Consider the following 21,819-nt stretch of genomic DNA (forward strand, 5'->3'; position numbering starts at 1 on the left):
TCAATGTGGATCAGCTAAAGAATAATCCATTGGCTCACATAAACAGTGATTCCAGAGGTGGGTTAGCTGCAGGTTTATCGCAATCCAGAGGCTGCAGCTCCATTTCTGTAAGATGCCATTTTCTGCGTCTTGGCATCAAAAGACTCTGTCTTTCCTCAGGGCAAAGTGACTCCAATAGTTCCAGGGTTCTCAGACAAGGACACTCACTTAGACAAAAAATACATTCCTGTCTGTGTACCCGGGGTCCAAAAAGGAGTACTGAATTCATCCTTAGGATTGCTTATGACATATGCCCACAGTTGAAGCAGGGACTGAGACCAGAGAAATGGAATTTGTTGATCCGATATGTGGTAGTCTGAAGAACACCAGGTTCTGTTGCAAGGTGAAGGGGAAAAGTGGATATTGGGGAGGCAACCCATGGAATCCACTGCAAAGACTGACACAAAGCACATGCTACCATGTGTTTGAATTGCATGGAGAAAGAAAAAAGCCAATAAGGGCCAAATAAATTTATTTGAAACCTATACAAAAAGGAAGGAAAATCACTGTCAGGCTTCTCTTTTATTTAACTAAAACCAGAGGAAAATGGAGACATATCTGTAGCTTAGTGAGGGAAAGATTGTGACCCAAGAACTTCGTTCTCAGATGCGTTGTCCTAAATGTTTGAAGGCAACAGAAAGGTTCAGATATGCAAGGATTTGGTTATCATGTTGTTTGTTCATTTGTTTGTTAAATACCAATTGGACATAATTGAGCTGATTGAGAGGAATATCAAAATTAGCACATCAAAATGGTAGGCCACAGTATGGAAGGACTGGAAGGATTCTCTGAGGGATTGTCTACAGATCCAACACCCAGCTTTTCAAAAAATTCCAACGGGAACTGTGACTTCAGATCTCACCTGTTTGTACTGGCCATACTAATGACCCCGCCGGAATGCAGTTGGGTTAGTATATTTTTCATAACAGCATCTGGATGAAGGTTAAAGCAAATAATTTCATTATGAATTAATAGTCCTTATTATGAGAATAGCCCTATAATTGGACTTTAGAAATTCCCCTGAAAATGCTTCAGGCAGAGTGTACCATCTGATTTAAAAGTTTAATTAAATATGACCAAAAAATGTGTTTCATTTTACCCCACTTACAGCAGGAAGAAATTGCCTCTAAAGACCTTAAAAAAATTGAGAAGAGTAGGTCAAAGTGAAAAACTAAGGATGAAATGGAAAGGGAGATGACTGGGGTAAAAAACAATTATAAAGACATAAAATGTAGTGGCCACATTACAGTCCCGGGAGGCACAGAGAGCAGAATTGACAGGTAGAGGAGAACTGAGGAAGTGATGCACAAAGCAAACCGGTTAAACTTTCAGCAGGGTGATTTGTTCCCTCAGATATGATCACTCTGGCACTTTCCCATCTTTCTTTAACACTAGATTTTCTTTCAAAAGGTCATATTAATACCAAAAGTGAAATTAAAACATTCAACATTAGTGGAATTGCTCATTAAACAACAATGTATTGATATGGTTTATGAGGAGTATTGAACTATGAACATGTGAGTGCCGTGGTGTTCCTCCCTAGAAGTGAGTGAGAACTCGCATGTTGCTCATGCTGTTGGATGTCTCAGTGTTGCTCGTATTACTGTACCCTTTACCCATTCTTAGAATATTGACATACTTCCATGCCCGTTGGTTTCAAGTCCACTTCCCATGGACTTCAGCTCCCTTGATGCCCTGCCTCTCTCCCAAGATCTCCAGGGTCTCTTTGGAATCCAACTAAAGGGTTATGAGCTGAAGTACCAAGAATTCCGCTCCTGCCCTTCCATGTTGGAAGAAACAATTTTTTAACATTCTCTCAGGCTTTGGAGATGCAGTCCTATGAATATATATATTGGCAGTAATTTCTTTAAGTCTCCTGAAGTCATCCTGTGCTTCTGGCAATTGTTTCTTCCAGCTACCATTTGAACAATTGCTGGTCTAGGGCATTTCATTATGCTTTTTATAGCAAAGACCTTCCACCATCCCCTAACTGGCTGCTGATCTTTACAAAGTTTTCTGGACCTAACCACTTCTGGAAAACAGGGTAAAACTTGGAATTTAACATCAAGCTATGAAACTCTTTCTTTGTTTTGTATTTTATTTATTTTACGTACCTATTTGTGGTGTTCTGTTTTGTTTTTTGATGCAGGGTTAGCATTATTATTCACCACTGTTAGCCGTCCTGGCCCTGAAAGGTTCACCAAGTGTTGTACCTGAAATGGACCCTAAATATGCCTGTAACCAAATCTCTATGAGTTGGTTTTGTTATCATGGCAAAGGGATTTTACATTTGTAATTAAGGTTATGAATCTTAAAATAGGGAGATTATGTGGGATCCTCTGGGTGGGCCTCATCTAATCACATGAACCCCTTAAAAAGAGAACTTTCTCAGGCTAGAGGCAGAAGAGATGAGGCAGGAGGGGAAGTCAGAGAGATCCCACATGTGAGAAGGATTCACCTTCTATTGCTGCCTCCTAGTTGCAGGGGCCACTTTAAATACTGAAGAGAGTCCTCTTGGAGCTAAGGGTGGCCCAGTTAATGGCCAGCAAGAAAATAGAGGCTTCATTATGACAGCCACATGGTTGGCCAACAACATGAGTAAGACAGGAATTTATTCACCCCCGGAATCTCCAGAATGAAGTGCAGCCCTACCAACACCTCGATTTCAGCTTCGTAAGACTCAGAACAGAGAACCAAGAAGTCCCTGGGCTTTTGATCCACAGAACTGTGAGATAAAGCATGGGTGTTGTTTTAAGCCCCTAAATGTGTGGTAATTTGTTACAGCAGCAATAGAAAATTAACACACCAATATATCAAATAATAGCAGCAACACACACACACACGCACGCACGCACACACACGCACACACACGCACGCACGTGCGACCAGCAGGACACAGTGGAATTAACAGTAAACGCTGCAGAACACACAGTTCAGAATGGCTGTTCGAGTGCTCTCTCGCTGAGAAAGTCTGTACACCCAGGAGCACCAGTTCCAAAGGCCAAAAGGACTCAGTGGGATCCGGCACTCAGTGACTGGCTATGAGTTTACAAGGGGTTCAGTGTTTGGGGGGGAAACACAAATATGTATGTGTGTGTATGTCATCTTTTTGTAAGAAAAATATTTTGGAGATGAACCATTTCAACTAAATGGCCTTGTGCGGTGCTGTAGTTAAAAGAGGGCACGTATATTCGTAGTTTCTTGTTTGTTTACTTAAAGGTTAATGTTGTGTACTGTAACAAAGTACTAAAAAGAAGAAATTATGCAAAGGGGAGATTGTTTTGACAATGGGTACATGCTGTCCCATTTCTATTTTATTTCTTTTGGTACAACTGTAAAACTTGGACAACTTTTCAAGATGTGTTAGCACAAGTCCTGGGTGTTATTTTATGTCCCTACATTCTGAAGGCTACTTACATGAGGCGTCAACCCCACTTGAAGGTACAGTGAATTGCTTTGTGATATGAACTACACTGGCAACCTGGAACTTTGCTTGTATATGCTATAAATTCCAAAGGTAATAGATCATAAGGATTGATACTCTGGAGCCACACTGCCTGGGTTTAAATCCCAGCTTTTTCAGTTACTGGCTTTGTAGCCTTGGACTAGTTATGTAACCTCCTTGTGCCTCAGTTTACTTCTCTGTAAAAACAGATAATGAATACCTCTTTCATAGTTTATTGTGAGAATTTAATGTTAAGTGTTCACAATAGCACCTCGCACATCAATTGGCAACAATAAATGTTAGTTAATGATTGTTAAGCTTTCCTGGAAAAATAGAAATATTCCTGAAATTGGGGCTCGCTGACTTTTTGGACCCAGGACAATTGATGCCAAGGATCCTCCGAGTAGAGATGACCGGCCCATCTTTTACCAGCGAGGCAAGTCAGGAAATCCTTTCTGTCCCTGTCCACTCTTATTTTTCACTTCAAATTAGAGAGTCTTTCTAGATAAGTTGCGATTATAGCAGTATATATGGTACTATATATAACTTCATTTCTAATACCTTAAAAGAACATTTCTCTGTTTGCTATTTTATGGAAGAATGTTTCATAAGATGAGTTAATAGGCATGCTCCGAAATGGTAGGATAACACTAAAGTAATTCGGGAAATGCTGGCTTAAACAAAGGTTTCCTTACTCAAGACTTATCAGAGCCCTTATTAGTAATGTTAATTTTGAAATTCCAACGATATATAGTGCATTGCTCCCTTCAAACATATTTAACCACAGGCACTTTTTTTTCAACATATGCCTATTAAAGTTTTCTGGACGTCTTCTGCACATCCAGTTTAGGAAACAAGTGCCCTAAAATATGAGCGTATTTTACCAAGATTATTTCATTTTTATGAATCATAGCTTGTTCTAAAGGAAATTTTGTAGTTACAGATTCCAAATATATGTGTCTATGTATGTGTGTACAAATTAGACTTAGATAAAGCAAAGAAGGCTCCAGTTCTTATTTTATAGATTAAAAATGGCCCTGGTCAGATTAATGACCTTTTTCAATACTCATCTAAGAGAGCTAATGAGGGTCATGTTGTAGAGGACATCATCCTCCAACTTCGGAAAGACTGAGTCTCTCATTAACTACATATTGAATTGGGCATTCAAGGTTTGTCAAACTTTAAAAACAATCTCTTTTTTTCTTTTTCAGTTGCAGTTGTCCCGCCTTGTCCCCCATTGCTCTCCCCGGCCCCTCCCCGCCCTACAGTCAATCCCCATCCCATTGTCCATGCCCATGAGTCCTCTATTCTTGTTTCTTGACTTGTCCCTTCCTCTTCTTTACCCCATTCTCTCCCTTCCTCCTTCTCTCTGGTCTCTGTCACTTTATTTCCATGCCTCTGGTTCTGTTCTGCTCACTTGTTTGTTTTATTGATTAGGTCACACTTATAGGTGAGATCATATGGTATTTGTCTTTCACCGACTGGCTTATTTCACTTAGCATAGTGCTCTCCAGTTCCATCTGTGCTGTCGAAAAAGGTAGGAGTTCTTTCTTTTGCTGTGTAGTATTCCACTGCGTGAATGTACCAGAGTTTTCGATCCACTCATTTACTGACAGGCACTTAAGCTGTTTCCAGCACTTGGTTATTGTGAATAATGCTGCTATGAACATTGGGGTCCATAGGTTCTTTTGAATTGGGGTTTCAGGATTCTCAGGGTATATTCCCAGCAGTGGAATCACTGGATCAAAAGGCAGTTCCATCTTTAGTTTTTTTGAGGAAATTCCATACTGTTTTCCACAGTGGCTGCACCAGTCTGCATTCCCACCAACAGGGCACTAGGGTTTTTCCTTTTTCTCCACAAACTCACCAGCACTTGTTGTTTGTTGATTTGTTTATGATGGCCATTCTGACCAGTGTGAAGAGGTATCTCATTCTGGTTTTCATTTGCATCTCTCTGATGGCTAGTGATGCTGAGCATTTTTTCATGTGTCTCTGGGTCCTATGTATGTCCTTCTTGGAGAAGTGTCTGTTCATGTCACTTTGCCCATTTTTTTTAATTGGATTGTTTTTCTTCCTAGTACAGAGTCGTGTGAGTTCTTTATATATTTTGGAGTTCAAATCCTTGTCCGAGGTATCATTGGCAAATATGTTTTCCCATACGGTTGGTTCCCTTTTCATTTTGTTGATGTTTTCTTTAGCCGTGCAGAAGCTTTTTAATTTGACGTAGTCCTATTTGTTTATTCTTTCTTCTATATCCTTTGCTCTAGGGGATGTATCAGTGAAAATATTGTTGCATGGGGTATTGGAAAATTTCCTGTCTATGTTCTCCTCTAGAGCTTTATAGTGTCATGACAAGTAAGTCTTTTTTCCATCTTGAGTTAAAAACAATTTCTGTTTACATTCAGCATCATTTATTGAGATGGATAAGGTTAGTATCCTCCATATGAAGAAATTCCTTTCTCTTGCCCTAAATTCACCTCTCCCAAATATTAGGGATTGACCACTTGATTTGATATTCCACATTGGTGAACACAGCCAAGTTTCCTGTTATTGATTTTATAGACTTCAGCCTTATCCCCCTCTTGGGTTTTGTCTTTCTAACCTAAAAAGTTTCCATCCTTCCATATGTCAGATGACTGAGTCCAAGAACAGTGAGGGATCTCAGATTTTACCATACTTGCAAACTAACAAATTAGCCTGCCGCAGTTTCACAGATGCAGGGAGAAGACACAAGACTCCTGGGCTAGAGACAAAAGGTCATTTATGACTCAGGCAGTGGTAGTAGCTAGAGTGTCGGCATGTGCTCCAGTTCCCAGATCCCCAGGTCCAGGAGGTAAATGAGAAGAAGGCCAAGGGACACCTATACACACAGCAGGTGTGTTACAGAAAACAAATCCCAAGCTTGGGAACCTGACTCTTGAATAATGAGCCGTGTGTCCGCCTGACCTTTGCCCCAGCAGGAGACATTATGATGTTGAAGAGTAAACAAACATGCTGGGACTCTAGAGGGAGACACTATCTCTATCATCCAAGGCTGTTCACTTGAAAACCCAGTCCCAGTCAAAAGCCATTGGTGCCTCTCCTCATCATGCATGCAAAAACACAAGGTACCATGCGAAATTGTAACAGCTGTCCACTGCATCCTTTACATCACTATTAACCTCCTCTAGCTTCATCATAACATACCAAGGTCTGTGGCCAGACCTGCAATATTTAGCTGAATATAATTCAGTGCTTTTATGTCTTGTCGGAACATTAAACTTCACAGAGGCAAGAGCATTTGCTTTGTTTACTTGGATTTCCCAAGGGCACGGAACCATATCTGGTTCATAGTCCGCATTCAATAAATGTTTGTTGAATGAGGGAAGGAATTTCCTATGTCCTTTCTGTTGGGATTCATAAGTATATTGGCGTTGCCCTGCAGACACAGCAGTTCTATCAGTGCCTTCGAGAGATTTCCGACAGTGATTCCAGGAGTCCTCCGCCTGAAACTTCCCCCACCCATCCCCCAGCGCACCCCCTGGCTGCTCCATCTCACCCTTCAAGTATCATCTTAAATGTATGTCCTCAAAGAGGCCTTCTCTAGCCCAGAATAAAATCAGAACCCTCTGGTATTCAATGCAATAGCACCATGTTCTTTTCCTTCATGGCACTTAACCACAATTTGCAATTACATACTTATTACTATAGTATTTTCTATTTTAAAGCCTTTTTTGTCCCATTACGCATGAAGCTATGGACCATCTCTATTTTGCTCACCACTGTATACCTAATATCTATGTGCTAAGAGAGCACAGCCTAAGTGGGAACTGAGTAAAGAAGTAATGATTGTGAATGAATACATTGCAGCCTGTAGCTCACAACCTATCACTCTGTGTAGATTTGGCACAAAATGGGCCAAATGCATTGTTTGGCCCTTGCCTTCCTCAAAACAGTCTTGCCATATTTCTCCCTATTGACACAATCTCAGAAGTTTTTCTTCAGTGTTTTTTTATTTTATATTCCCAGAAAGCACTTAATTTTACATTTAGAGATGTTCTATCATTTTACTAATTGAAATGATATAAACATATTAAGTAGATGCTGATCCTAGCATTATTCCTTTAGAGCACGCTAATGTTTACACTTATGTATTCGACACACTTGCATTATGGGAAATAAAACTTACTGAAACCAGAAACTTCTATGGTTTTTCAAGTATTCTTTGAAAAACCTTCCAGTTGTTTAAGATTATTCTGGGTACCGGGGGGGATAGCAAAGAAATTGAAGATCACTTCTCATGTCTCACCCAGGTCTGTGGCCAGGACCTCAGGTTATAACCTACATAAGCAAATATGAAAACTGGGCATGATGTGTTCGCAGGTAATAATTAGCGACTGGGAGTAGACTCTGTGCATATGGAAGTGCTAAGCTACGTGGTACAGATCTAAATACTGCAAGAGCTAAGAAAACTTCCATAGTACTCCAGATTGGACTAGAACAACAGAAAATCATGAAGCTTGTCCTGAGCCGAATTTTGTAGATATTTGATTGGATTTTTAACAAGAACTGTATTAGGCAAGCTATGGAAATAGCAGTGTAGTCTTGGAAAAGCAATACCTGCCTAGAGCGGAAGGTGTATATTGAGAAATAGTCTTTTATGCACAGTCACTGTTGGAATATAAGAGCTGCACACAAATCTTTATGCCTTTTCTTCCATTCAGTTGAGTGATAATGCCGCACCTTTGGGCAATTACGGCTGGGATGAGGGAGGCCAAAAGAGAGAGCCCTTCTAAGAAGTGTCCGCGAAGTAAATAAACTCTGAAGAAGAGACTTAGAAGTTCCCAAGAAGAGACTTGGAAGAGACAGTGTTCCCATAAATTCCAGCTATTACCAGGGATGAAAGGGAAGTGAGAGGCCCGAGAAACAATAGGAAGGAGAGTTCCCCAGTCCTCTCCAACTGCCTGTTTACAGTCGGGGAGGGGCGGCAGGGCTGCCCAGATGGCAGAGCCAAAGTTAGAACGAAGCTCCCTCGCCCTAAGACTGCTTTAGGAAATCCTGTTTGTGACGGTGGCTTCCCTGCGAAGTCGTCAGGACCCCTCCCTGTGTTGTACAAGCACACTTCTGGGTTGAACCGCGGTTTCTAATGAGTTTGAAGTCTTATTATCCTGTGCACTGGGCAAGACACGAGCTGCCTATCAGGTGAGCCTTGGGTCAGACCTTATTTTGCAAGCTTGTACTTACCTCCTTGTGCCATTGAAATGCTCGTAACACAATAGCTTAAAAACAAGATAAGCCTCATCTTTTTTTCCTGTGTCAGTAGGTTAGGGAATGATGAGTTCGATGGCCTTTAGAAAGCAGGAAAGGGCAAAGCCCTGTGATGCCATTGCTTTGGCATTGCATTACTTCATTAAGAGAATTGCCTTAAAAGCCTGAGAAATACAGCTTAAGACTGATGAAACATGGGTGAAAACACCATAGAATCCAAACCAAATTAACCAGAAGGTTCATCCCCAAAGAAATCCACTTTTACATCCACACTTGGAGTCTGCACTTTCCTCCCCTTTTCCTTCTACCACTCAAGCGCTTTTGGATATGGGGTTGGACCATTTGCTTACCGTGCCAAAACTCATGAGATGGGATTTGTCTGTCCTCACAGACAGGTGGCCAAGCTATTGCAGAGAGGACTCTGCCCGGCTGCTGGCCTCCTTGGATATGCAGCACAGTGACGGCCCAGTGCCAGGCTACAGATCTGACCCTGTGGCCTTCCGATCTGGAGGCCCACATTGGCAGCCCCGGGTGGTGACAACTTCGGTCAGTTGGTGTGGAGTTCCACTGGCAGGCTAAGGAGAGCAGCAGAGCATGCTGTTCCCTGTCACTTCTGTGTGCAAAGAAGAGACCTCCAGGCCTGCATGGTTGTGAAACAACAAAGTGGCTGCCCCACTGGCTAAGAGTACTGGCTTTATTCCCTCTTTTCAGGGTGGACCAGGCCTCGGGGAAGAAATTTTGGCTCTCTCAGACTATACACATCACTTAATGTGTCCTTCTGCACTCATTATATGCATCAGGAGGAGATTTCACAAGCCTTTTTCCTGTGAGATGAGATTAGTCATTAAGGTTAATTATTCAGTAGTTAGAGGAAATATTATGATGGAGGAGAAAATAGACTTCTGGAAGCCACGGAGTAGAGGGTCCCAGAACATCAAATTGCTCCATGAAGAGAATACATAGCCGTTTTATTGCAGCCTTTAGACACAAGGAAATAATCATAATTGCAATTCTCTACACATCAAAGTATTCTCTTCTTAGCACATAAATGGTCTCTGGTCCCAGTCCCTCATGTTCTTAGGGAGCTCGCCTTCTCCCAGAGAACATGCGCTTGGAATCCAGTGAAGAAGGCCCCTAGGTCTTCTGTCCTGTTGATTCCGGCAGATTCTCCAAAATCTCTAATTGGAGGTAATGCAATTATCATTTTCAGAAATATAAAGAAAGTGCATCAGGACTCACCAGTGCTGGTTCAAAGAGCTTCTGGTGTTGAGTGCCCCATCTGACTGCTGCACAGACGGCATCCATAGAAAAAAAACTTGGACCCTATTCATTGCTTTTGCCTTTCACTCTCCCTCTAAGGGCCCTTGTGAATAGCTAGCTTTGCTCTCCCTCTGGGCCCATTTCTTTTCTTTCATCATCTTTACTAAAGCTGATATGACTGTCCTGCGGGGGGGGGAAACAAATAGTACACTTGGATGACCTCTGCAGAACACAAAGAGCACTTTCCTCTTATCCCTAATTCTGAAGTGATTTTCTGTATTTTTTTTTTTTAATTAGGACAGCCTCAGACTGAATAGTAAAATCGCGTTCATGTCATATCTGTGATGTTGAACTGTGAAGAGAAAGCATTAGTGATAATGCACATGGATTGTAAAGTAGTGGTTGACCTGCTTAACAGAGCCCAAACTGTAAAGCACCCTTGAAAAGTACTCCAACTTAGCCCTGGCTGGTGTAGCTCAGCTGGTTGGAGCATCGTCCTATAAACCAAAAAATCATGGGTTCAATTCCTAGTCAGGGCACATACCTAGGTTGCAGGTTCAGTCCACAGTCAGAGCTCGTTTGAGAGGCAGCCAATAGATGTTCCTCTCTCACACTGATGTTTCTACCATCTCTCTCCCTCTCTCTTCCACATGTCTGTAAAATCAATGAGCATGTCCTCAGGTGAGGATTAATTAAAAAAAACAAAGTACTCAAATTCCAGCTATTACTGAAGGTGAAAAGGAAGTGAATTAGACCTCATCAGCTCTGCCTCTTCTGTGTCTTCCTTCATTTAAATGTTACCTCCTTAGGGAGGCTCCTTCTGACCATTCCATTATTATTCTTCATCAGAGCATCTTTTCTGCATAGCACTCACACTTACTTAGCAATTGTTTTTTCTCTACCTAAACTGTAAGCCGTACAAGGTCAGGACCTCATCAGTCCTGTCTTCCTGTATTCCCTGCGCTCTGCACAATGAAGAGACCACAGGCCCCACATGCGCTGAAGGAATGGATGGACTACCGAGGCGCTGCATGGCAAACTACTTCTGTGTTCTAGTGGACTCGTGGTTCCTTGGGATCACCTCTCTCTTTTCTTAGATTCAGCTAAAGAATGTTACTTGGCCTCAATATCAGCTTACAAGGGTGCTTTCCAGTCATTAATTTTTCTTTTTAAAAAACTGGAATTTTTGTTCAGTTAGTATCAAATTCATTAACGGTTCTATAGTCATATCTGAAAGATGTAATATAATGAAGTGGTTACAAGAACTGGCTTTGAGGCATCTTGTTCTGGCTCCCTCACCTCTTAGCTGGGTAATGGTGACTCATTATTAACCATTTCTCAACTTTAGTTGGCTGAACCGTAAAGTGAGGACATTAATATAGCTCTCCCACGTTGTCTGCATCAGAGTTTAAATAAAACAGCATATGTAAAGCACCCAGCTTTGTATTTGTACTGTGTATGCTTAGTAAAACTTAGCCACTGTTATGGTTCATATTGTTAAAGTATCTTGGTTCATCATTTTTCTAGAACAGGGTAGGAGGTGGCTTTTTGTCAGAGGTAATATCAGGCATTAGGAGAATTCAGAGTCAAAAAGCCTATGACTTGGAGCACTGAGATTGTAGGCAGAACTTTATGCCTAGAGCACAAATTATGAACTTAGGTCACAGTCGACTGGGCGGTATGGCCAAATGACTCAATACTTAAGTAATGACTAATCGTCGCAGGGCTCCTTATGTCTCTTCCCCTCCACCCCACCACAGTCGCCACAAAGGCTAGAACTGATCCTAGAGTCTGTCTGGCCAGAGGCAGAGCATACAGTGAGTTTCAGTGAAGTCATCTAATAAGATTAGAGAAGCCAGGCAGGGCACTATGGGGCAAGGGGCCTAGTAAGTCCATGACAAAGGAAGGTCTCTGTTTTGTTTCCCTCAGCACCTTACAGACTCAGGAATACAGTCCCCACTATGTGTCGACTCTCGCAGAGCCTTGCTCTGAGCCACAGGAAGAAGTGCCTCATACCAGCTCATAGGGAAACTCCAAACAGTCAGCAGGAAGAAACTCAATCACAGATGAAAATGATTTTGTCTCACCATTCTTCTATGCAGCTTTCTGAGAGGGGGGTGGGGGCACAGGAGACATTTGGCTATGAGACATTAATTGAACAGAATGTACTTTAACTGTTCCCTTTCATATCTGGGTTTGTGTGGCTGGCTCACTGGTTTCAGTCAAGAAGAGAGCAGTGACATGCATTTAATGACCTCACTGGACATAACTGCCTTTCATAGAGATTTGTAAGGCAGGCGCTCCCCTCGCCCCTCGCAGTTGGCACTCAAAAAGGGGCTCCTTTTGTTTTAATATTTCTGAACCAAGCAGGGTCAGCAGTGTGGATTTTTTAAATTTTATAATTTATTAATAAATCTTATTTATATAAGATTTACTTTAAAATTGCATGTAGCCCTGACCGGTGTGGCCCAGTTGGTTGGGCATCATCTTGCCGAGCAAAAGGTTGCCAGTTCAAATCCCAGTCAGGTGGGGCACATGCCTGAGTTGTGGGTTCGGTACCCCTGTTAGGGCACCTACAGGAAGTAACTGATGTTTCTCTGCCTGTTTCTCCCTCCCTTCCCCTCTCTCTAAAAATAAATAAATAAAATCTTTAAAGATAGTAGATATTATGTTCTTTCACTTAACAAAAGTAATACATAGTTATTGTAGAACATTTTTTAAAATATGAGTAAAGAATATAAGACAAGCCTACAGCAAGTAAGGAAATGTTTAAAAAATGTCATGGAACTTACCAAAATGGCACAGAATTTAGTTTGAAGGGGCCACTGAACAAATCTGAGAATTTAAGTATCAAAATACGTAACTATAGTAATGGGCTATAACCCATCTGATAAAAAAAAAAAAATCCATGAGTCCATACTAATTTAAACAGATAAGGAGGAGAGAAGAGAAAGTTCTTTCTTACAGTAGAATGCCAGTAATATAGAGTGAAGGATAATGTTAAAAAATCATCAGTGGGTGCTAAAATTTTTGTGTGAACATTTCATACAGATCAGGAGATTTATTTAATCTCAAACTAGCTCTCTAGAGATACTTCTTTTTTAAAAAAAAAAAAAAAGTAAGGAAAAAAGAAAGGGAAATAAACCATAAGCCAGTGACCAAGAGATGACCATTATTAATAGCTTAACCAGTGTTATTCAGTTGTATTTCCTATGCATTATACCATTTTGATTTTCTTATAAAAATGAGCTCATGCTTTTTTGTAATCTACTTTTCTCATATAAAAATATGTTGTGGTATTATTTATTTGTATTTAAACATTTTCCGGCACATAGCAGGCATAGTAAATATTTATTGAATTAATGAAATTTGCAAGGATTTTTAAAGCAAGATTTGGATGCATATTCCTGTAACAAAGTTCTTCATTCCCACAACTATTTCCTTAGGACTAATTCCTGGAAGTGGAATAGCGAGGTAAAGAATATTCAAAGCCCTAAAGCCTTTGATAGATGGAATTAAATTGCCCTCTAGGAAGATTTTTCTACTCTATTTTCCTCCCAGTGACATATTAAACAAATGCCTTTCACTACAGTTTTCAGGAGAAAGATGGAAATTAATGTCTGCAAAACACCCAGAGTAGTACCCCACCATCGTCAGTCAAAAAAATAATAGTCATTCACGTCCTCTTCTCTCTGTGTGTAGGTTAGCTTCTGTCAAGATCAAAAGATGGGGATCACTACCGGTTTTCCAAAGGCTTCAGTCTTACAAAATGGAGTTTTTATCAATGCAGAAAGCCCCAAGTTGGGACAGAATCTGATTTTAGTTGAGCCAGCCATATATCATATCATATCCCGTACTCTTTAGTATCTGTTGGAAAACCCTATCATTTACCCTGGGCCTGGAGTCTATGTCAGCGTAAATGATGAAGATGAAAACCTAGTTCCTAAATGAAATAGGCTCCATTGAGCACCACTCTTATCAACACAGAACCTCGAAGAGGGCCTCCTTCATTTGGACTTTGTGCTGGATTCTTAGCAAGCTTCAATACCAGCACCTAATGCAGTTTCCAAAGCGGGACAGGTCAAGGTGCAGGATACATACACGCTCCACTGGCAGCTGAGCAGTGTGCCCTCTTACGCTGACTGGTGCCTGGGGCAACCCCTAGCAACTGACGTAAGCCTCCAGCTACTTGAAGCACGGGGGGTGTTATCTCCTGATCCGTACACTATAAGGATTATTAAGGAAAATCAAGAAGAGGATATTCAGAGAGATACCTTTGCATTCGAAAGATGAGAAATCAGAAAATTATACCATGATTTGGATTTGCTTATATTTTCCCCTTTGGCTTTCACTGCCTCATATGTTCTCAAGTGATGACAGTTGGGCTGATTGAGAGCCGTTAGTCAAATCCAGTAATAGTATTAATCTGTGGTTGGAAATGACTGTTAAAGTAAGTGCCAGGCTATTCAGTTGTGGTTTTTCTTCCAGCTTCCAATCGTGCCAGGCTTCCAGCAGGAGGAATAGAGGCTGTGGTAAAAGAAACCGTTGATAAACGAAAGAAACCAGAAACTGTCACTACCCATAACAACGAGACAACAAAAAAAAATTACAGAAAGGAAGGGGGAAGACAAAGGAAATTGTACAAGGCGGTTTAGCCTGCACAGTCTGATGCGATCGTTAGGGATGAGGCTAGTGTGGTGGTGCCTCAGCCATTGACTCCAATTTTCCAGTGAGAACAGGAAGCCTTTAAGTACCAAACTCGAGCTCTCCAATAATACTGCTGAGCAGGAAAGCTTTTCTTGGGGGAAAAGAATGACTGGAGTTAAACTGAAGCTAAGTTTATTTTTTTCAGCTTTCTAGCATGCTTCTCAGACCATTACTTCACAAAGGAAGCCAGGGGTCCGGTCACCATATTGTGTCAAAAGAGTTTACCCCATAATCCTCTTTACTGAATTTCCAGCACGAATGTTCAATAATGTTGCCACGACTCATCAGATATCAAGAAATGTGTACTGTAACTGAGACATGCTTAGCAATCAAGGTCTCCAATTTACTGGCGGGGCAATTTGGGGTTTGCCTGTTTTTTTAATTTTTTGAACTTGAAATCTTTATGAAAGGTAGTTCTTCAATAGTGTTATCAATTGCTTTTTTAATATAATTTTATTGGTTATGCTATTACAGTCATCCCAATCTTTCCCCCTTTGCCCCGCTCTGCCCACTACCCCTATTCCCTCCAGCAATCTCTTCCTTTAGTTCATGTCCGTGGATCATGCATATAAGTTCTTTGGCTTCTCCATTTCCTATACTCTTCTTAACAGGCCCCTGTCTATTTTGTACCTACCAGTTTGTACTTCTTAATCCCTGCAGCTTTTCCCCCATTCTCTCCCTTCCCTCTCCTAATTGATAACCCTCCAAATGTTCTCCCTATCTATGATTCTGTTTTCTGCTTGTTTGCTTAGTTTGCTTTTTAGATTCAGTTGTTGATAGTTGTGAATTTATTGCCATATTAATGTTCATAGTTTTGATCTTTTTCTTATATAAGTCCCTTTAACATTTCACATAATAATGATATAGTGATAATGAACTCCTTTATCTTTACCTTGTCTGGGAAGCACTTTATCTGCCCTTCCATGCTAAATGATAGCTTTGCTGCATAGAGTAATCTTAGTTGTACGTTCTTGATTTTCATCACTTAGAATACTTCTTGCCAGCCCGTTCTAGCCTGCAAGGTTTCTTGTGAGAAATCAGCTGACAGTCTTATGGGAACTCATTTATAGGTAATTATCTGCTTTTCTCTTGCTGTTTTTAAGGTTCTCTTACCTTTGGCATGTTGATTATGATGTGTCTTAGTGTGGTGCTCTGTGGATCCATCTTGTTTGGGACTCTCTGTATTTCCTAGACTTCTATGTCTATTTCCTTCACCAAATTTGGGGAGTTTTCTTTCATTATTTTTTTCAGATAGGTTTTCAATTTCTTGTTCTTTCTCTTCTCCTTCCAGCACCCCTATGATTCGAGTGCTGATATGTTTGAAGTTGTCCCAGAGGCTGTTTTGCCTGTCTTCATTTTTGTAGGATTTTTTCTTTCTTGTTCTGATTGGTTGTTTTTTGCTTCCTTATGTTCCAAGTCATTGATTCTTGGCTTCATCCACTCCACTGTTGGTTTCTTGTAAATTTTTCTTTATTTCACTTAGTGTAACCTTCATCTGCCAGGGTCTTATTTATGCTGTTGAAGTACCCAGTAAGTTCCTTGGGCATGCTAATAACCAGTGTTTTAAACTCTGCATGTGACAGATTTTTTTATCTCCGTTTTATTTAGGTCTTTTTTCTGGAGTTTTGTCCTGTTCTTTCATTTGGGCCATGTTTCTTTATCTCCTGATTTTGGCAGCCTCCCTGTATTTGTTTCTATGTATTAGGTAGAGCTCTTTTGACTCCCTTAGTAGCATGGCCTGTTACAGAAAAGTGCACCCATAAGTTGTATGGGGCAGAGCCTTAGGTAATTGCCAGAGTGGGCCAACCCATGTGAACCAGGTTGATGGAGCCTCAGATACGGTGTCACTGCTCTGTGAGTCTGTGGGGGGTAGGGCTCAGAAAGGGGACAATGCCTGCTGCCTGGCCCCTGGAGTTTTGTCTGGAGGAAGCTGTCTCCTGGCACTTGCCCTGATGCCTGACACTTCAGTTTCTCTCCATGTGCCACTGGCTCCCATCCAGCTGCTGCCCCAGTGCTGGAGCCTAGAAGAAGTGAGTCTGCATAAGTCCTAAGTCTGTTTTGGGCCCTTTCAGAGGACACTCCTGAGAATCCCTTAATTTCTTCTGCTGCCCCAACCCCCACTGATTTTTACAGCCAGAAGTTATGGGGACTTACCTTCCTGGCGCTGGAGCCCTGGGCTGGGTGGTTAGGTGTGGGGCTGGGACCCCTCATTTTCCATCCCTCCTGATTTTTATCTTCCACATGTGGTTGTGGCACTGCCCACTCCATGCATGCTGCCCCTCCTTCCCTTCTGGATGAATGTGGCTTCTTCAATTCCCTGGTTGTCCTGACTTCCATACAGTTTGATTTTCTGATGATTCTGCGTAATATTTGTTTTGTAGTAATTTTTGCTGTGGTTGTGTGAGGAGGTGAGCCATGTTTACCTACACCTCCATCTTGACCAGAAGTCCAATTTGCTGTTTTTATCTCAAGAACTTGAGCCTGGCAGCCTTCCATGTGTGTTCACCACAGCAGTTTGTTTTATACTCTCAAAAAAACTTGAAGTGAACTGTATTCAGTGATACATTGAATGTATCTATAAAGGAAAAAAGACATAAGCTCCAGAGTAACATCAAGGAGAGTCTGAGCACAGTACACTGAAGCATTTCACTACCTCCCAATAAGAAATAGCTATTTTTACCAGCTATTCTACCATATTTCCGTGTTTCAAAGACATACTTTATTTCATATTTGATTATTTCTAAGAATGAGGATGTAACTTGCAATTGATTGTGGTGGCGTCTTAGATTGGATTAAATACAGGGTTCTGGTTTAAAAACAAAAGTTTATAGTTTTCTGTGTATCATCAGTTTCCAATAGCTGGTTAAGTCTAGGGGTCATAAGACATTTTCAAGAACTGGCAGAGAAAACGTATTTACTTCGTGGACATTTTTATTGCAATTTAGTGTGTAGATGATATGCCTTGAGACATGCAAGGAATAGACCAAAGAAACTGAGGCTGAGTTAATGAAGCCCTCATGAGTCAAAACTGATCAATAGGGGAGCAGGAGAGGGTCCGTGCCCAGCCTGGAGGTCCTCACAGGGCATGTTGTCCTGTTGCCTGCCAGGGCCCAAGCATTACAAAGCAGGACTCAGTGAAGCAAACCCCACATTTGCTCTGAAGCGCCCTTCTATCTGGCCGTTGGCAGAACTCCCAAACAAGTGGGGAAAGGTACCAGGAAAGCTCAGCCTCAAATGAGTGGATCAGCAAACATGAGACAGGGAAACGTTGTTCTGTGATGGGCCGTGGGATTGGCGTGATTGTATTGCTCAGCTTCTCCAGGCTCAGCCTGCAGACTCTTCCCTGCTCTAAAGGCTTTCCTGCTTCAGGTGCCAGGAAGCATTACTTATATCTTTTGAAATAAGTAATTTATTTAAAAAATAGTATGATGCTAATAATAACACCAAAGGTATACTGTATATATGTAAATTAATAAAGAAGAACAGTTAAGTCACCCTATCAAATTTAAATTTAAATGCCTTTAGACTTAGTATGCCAAACCAAAATCATCTAAAGTACGATAAGTTGGCAAAAGTGTTGCGCCTGTGGTAATTCCGGAAGAAACAAGAGTGCAGCATGAACATGGGGAAGCAAAAGAGAATAAGGAAGTATGTGACCATGAAGCGAATGCTTCGTCTCAGAGATCAGAGACTTAAGGAAAAGGATAGATAAAAACCTAAAAAGAAAGAAAAGAAAGATCCCAGTGGATTCAAGGAAACAGAAGTCCCCCAACACCCCTCCTTCTTATTCTTCCAGTATAACATGCAACTGGACCCACCTTACCACATCCTGGTCGATAGCAACTCTATCAGGTTTTCCACTGAGGCTGAACTGGACTACGTGCAGTCAGGGATGGACTGCCTCTCTGCCAGGTGTAACCCTGGCATTACTAACTGACTGCACAATGGCTGAAATTGGGAAATGGGGACAGAAGCACCACGTGGCTCTAAGGATCGCCAAGGAGCCAAGATTTGAACGATTGCCGTGCACACACAAAGGAACCTATGCAGATGACTGCTTGGCACAGAGTAACTCAGCACAAGTGTTGCGTTGTGGCCACCATTGACCAGTACTTTAAACGAAGAATCAGGAAGATCCCTGGAGTTCCCATCGTGTACATTTCTAACCGTAGGTGCCACACTGAGTGGATGCCAGATGATTACGGAGCCCCTCGGTTCTAGTACTTAAAAGATAAAGTTCCTCTGCTTCCCTTCATCCAACTTTCTCTGTTGCCAGTTTATTAAACATGCTACAGAATGAGTTACTATTGCTCCACTCACCCATTTGCTGTTATGAGCTGAGTATTCTTAAATATACTCACTTTTTGATGTTGTTTTGAAAATATTTGTATCATTTTAATATTTGTTACATCTTTTTACAAATCAGATGACTGCTCACAGAAAAAATAAATAAATAAAACATGGATAAGTTATGTGCTTAAGCTTCAAATACCTGAAAGTACATTTTATGAGCAAAGCATACAGTGTGTGTTATTACCAAATTACACCAATATATTATTGGAAATATGTTAAATACCTTCACCCATAATGCTTTGTAAGCTTTAAAGTGCTTTAATTAATTAGCTAAGACAAACATAGTTCAAATTTTTTCATTTATTTTGAGCCCCACTCTTTGTCCACTTTCCCAAAATAAGATTATCACCCATCACCTTCAGTGTATACCATTGGGGTACGCTGTTCACTGCTTATTACCGAGTAGATGTTAGAGTGGTACAATTTGACATTTGATCCTAACCTCTTGAAGACTCAGTTCCTGCTTTTAAAATGAAGAAAATGATACTTACCTAGCAGAATATTGTAAAATTAAGATGATACATGCAGAATCAAGCAGCCCCTGTCCTGTAAGAGATGCTTGGTAAATTGCATCTGTTTCATTAAAGCTAAAGACGTTGAGGAAAGGTTACCTACTCAACATTTTTTGGTTACTGGTTTTTTATCCACATAATTTCTTTAAAATAATGACTTTAAGGATGTTTTCTTATGTATTTCCTTAAACTTTCTTTCAGAGTTTTAATCTAGCTATAAGTGGTCGAAGTTCTTTTATAGATTGAAGGAATCTAAATTTCCTTTTTAAGAATAACGTGTCCCTGTTACAATGCCAAGCCGGCCAGTGATGCTCTGAGGCATAGATGATCAGGAAGTAATCCTTTTCATTAGAAAGTAAATACTTATTTCCATAATATCTAAAACATGACCAGAGTTGTCCTGATATACCAAGGTTGCAGATTCAATCTCTGGTCAGGGCACATACAAGAAGCAACCAATGAATGCATCAAGTGGAACAGCAGATAGGTGTTTTCCTCTCTCTCTCTCTTTTTCTCTCCCCCCACCCCGAAAGCAATAAATAAACAAACTTAAAAATCAATAAAATATGACCAGGGTATTTTCTGAATCCAGAAACAGTTTTTGAGTACAATGTTCAGTTGACATTTAAATCTTCAATTTAGTTAAGTGTGTGAAACCTCATGAAACCTAACGGCTCACTGTGGCCACATAGTCTCAGGTATATAAAAAATATCCCACAGAGCTTTTTTAAAAAATGTTTGTTGCTATACTTACCTTTTTCTAAGACCATAAATTTATAGACATGGCAGCATATAACTGGATTTTTATTTTCATTTTTAACAAGTTTTATTGCACTTTTCGTATTAGAAGTAATATATTAGCAAAGTTTTAGAAAGATTGATTTAGGAAACTTCAGAAAAGCAAAAAAAGGGGAGGATGAAAATTACCTATAACCTGTAGATAGATAACATGTGTCTTACCATTTTCTTCATATTCTTTTTTCTAGTCTTTTGTTATATATTTTATATACTATTAATACTTTGTATTATAGAAATATACATTTTATATATTTTTTGAGTTTTTAAATGTATATTTTTACCAAATATAATTATTACTGTACTTTTTTTCACCAAATGTTAGGCTTGTATGGCTGACAAAGCCTTTTGCCCTTGATGTCCGTTTCTTATAGGTGTGAAGCCAAGCACATGGCAGATAGAATTGTATGTCTCTAGTGCATGCATAATGCAAACAGATCATAAATAGAACCATATGTCCTCAGCCTCCTCATTCTTATAAATGTATTTGCTTCAGAAATAAATTGAGTACTTTGTACTGAGGCCAAAGATTGACCTTAATATTTGTTTTGTAACATACATTTTTAAATATGCTGTGATAGTTTACACTTAAATATTTGATAGATTGCATACATTGATATGATAAGCTCCTACACTTACCACATACATAAGTGTGACTGTTTAAGTTATACAACTCTCATAAGCCCCAGCTTCCTCATCTGTAAAATGAGGAAAGTAATGCTTATGCTTCAGGGTTGTTTGTAAGGATTTTAAATATATAGTTCTTGTCCCATTTCATTAAGCAAAATTATCTGGCTGTGTTGGAAACTGAGAAGTAGAAATTCATAGCAGTGTTACTAATAGTAAATAAATGTAAGAATAAAAGTGTTCAAACTCTCCATGAATCAGGGAAGTACACATTTTAACAATATGTATTAATATATTTAGAAAGAGAGGAATATTTCATTTACGGCAATATTCCTGGCATCCAGAACGGTATCTGATGCAGTAAATATTCTCTGAAGGAGTCAGTGAATGAACAAAATATATATCAAGCTTTCAGTAAGTCATTTAATCTCTCAGGACCTCGATTGCTTCAGCAATATAAGGGAAAGACCATATTCAAGCTCAGTTGAAGAGAGTGAAGGATGCTCTAACTAGCTTTACTGCCATGGATACTCAATAAGGAAACATTACAGTTGTGAGTACGTGAAACATAGTTCATTCATATGTTATTATTTATTATTGTATTATTTTCCATATCAACAACTATAAACCTACTTTCATCCCACCCTGTATTTGTCAGTTTTCTGACTACATGACCTTTAACGTTTATTTGAGCCAGCGATCTCTGTAAAATAGTACAGTAGAATATCATGGGTAAATTAAATTCAGAGATTTGGTCGAGAGATAGGGCCAGAACAACAGCGTTATCTTTTTTTTTTTTTTTATCATATTTAGCCATAAGTAACCAAGGAAAAG

At 40.2% G+C, this 21,819-nt stretch overlaps 1 protein-coding gene and 1 pseudogene across 1 annotated transcript in view; both read left to right on the forward strand.

Moving 5' to 3' along the window:
• The window catches only part of CDK6 (cyclin dependent kinase 6), a 212,295-nt gene that overhangs the window by 164,033 nt on the left and 26,443 nt on the right, over positions 1-21,819 (forward strand). The gene's annotated exons all lie outside the window — the stretch shown is intronic.
• On the forward strand, positions 18,321-18,919 carry LOC129063506 (rRNA-processing protein FCF1 homolog; annotated as a pseudogene).

The sequence above is a fragment of the Pteronotus mesoamericanus genome, unplaced genomic scaffold (genome assembly GCF_021234165.1).
Source record: "Pteronotus mesoamericanus isolate MK-2021 breed Mesoamerican mustached bat unplaced genomic scaffold, CSHL_Meso_final scaffold_85, whole genome shotgun sequence".
NCBI lineage: Eukaryota > Metazoa > Chordata > Mammalia > Chiroptera > Mormoopidae > Pteronotus > Pteronotus mesoamericanus.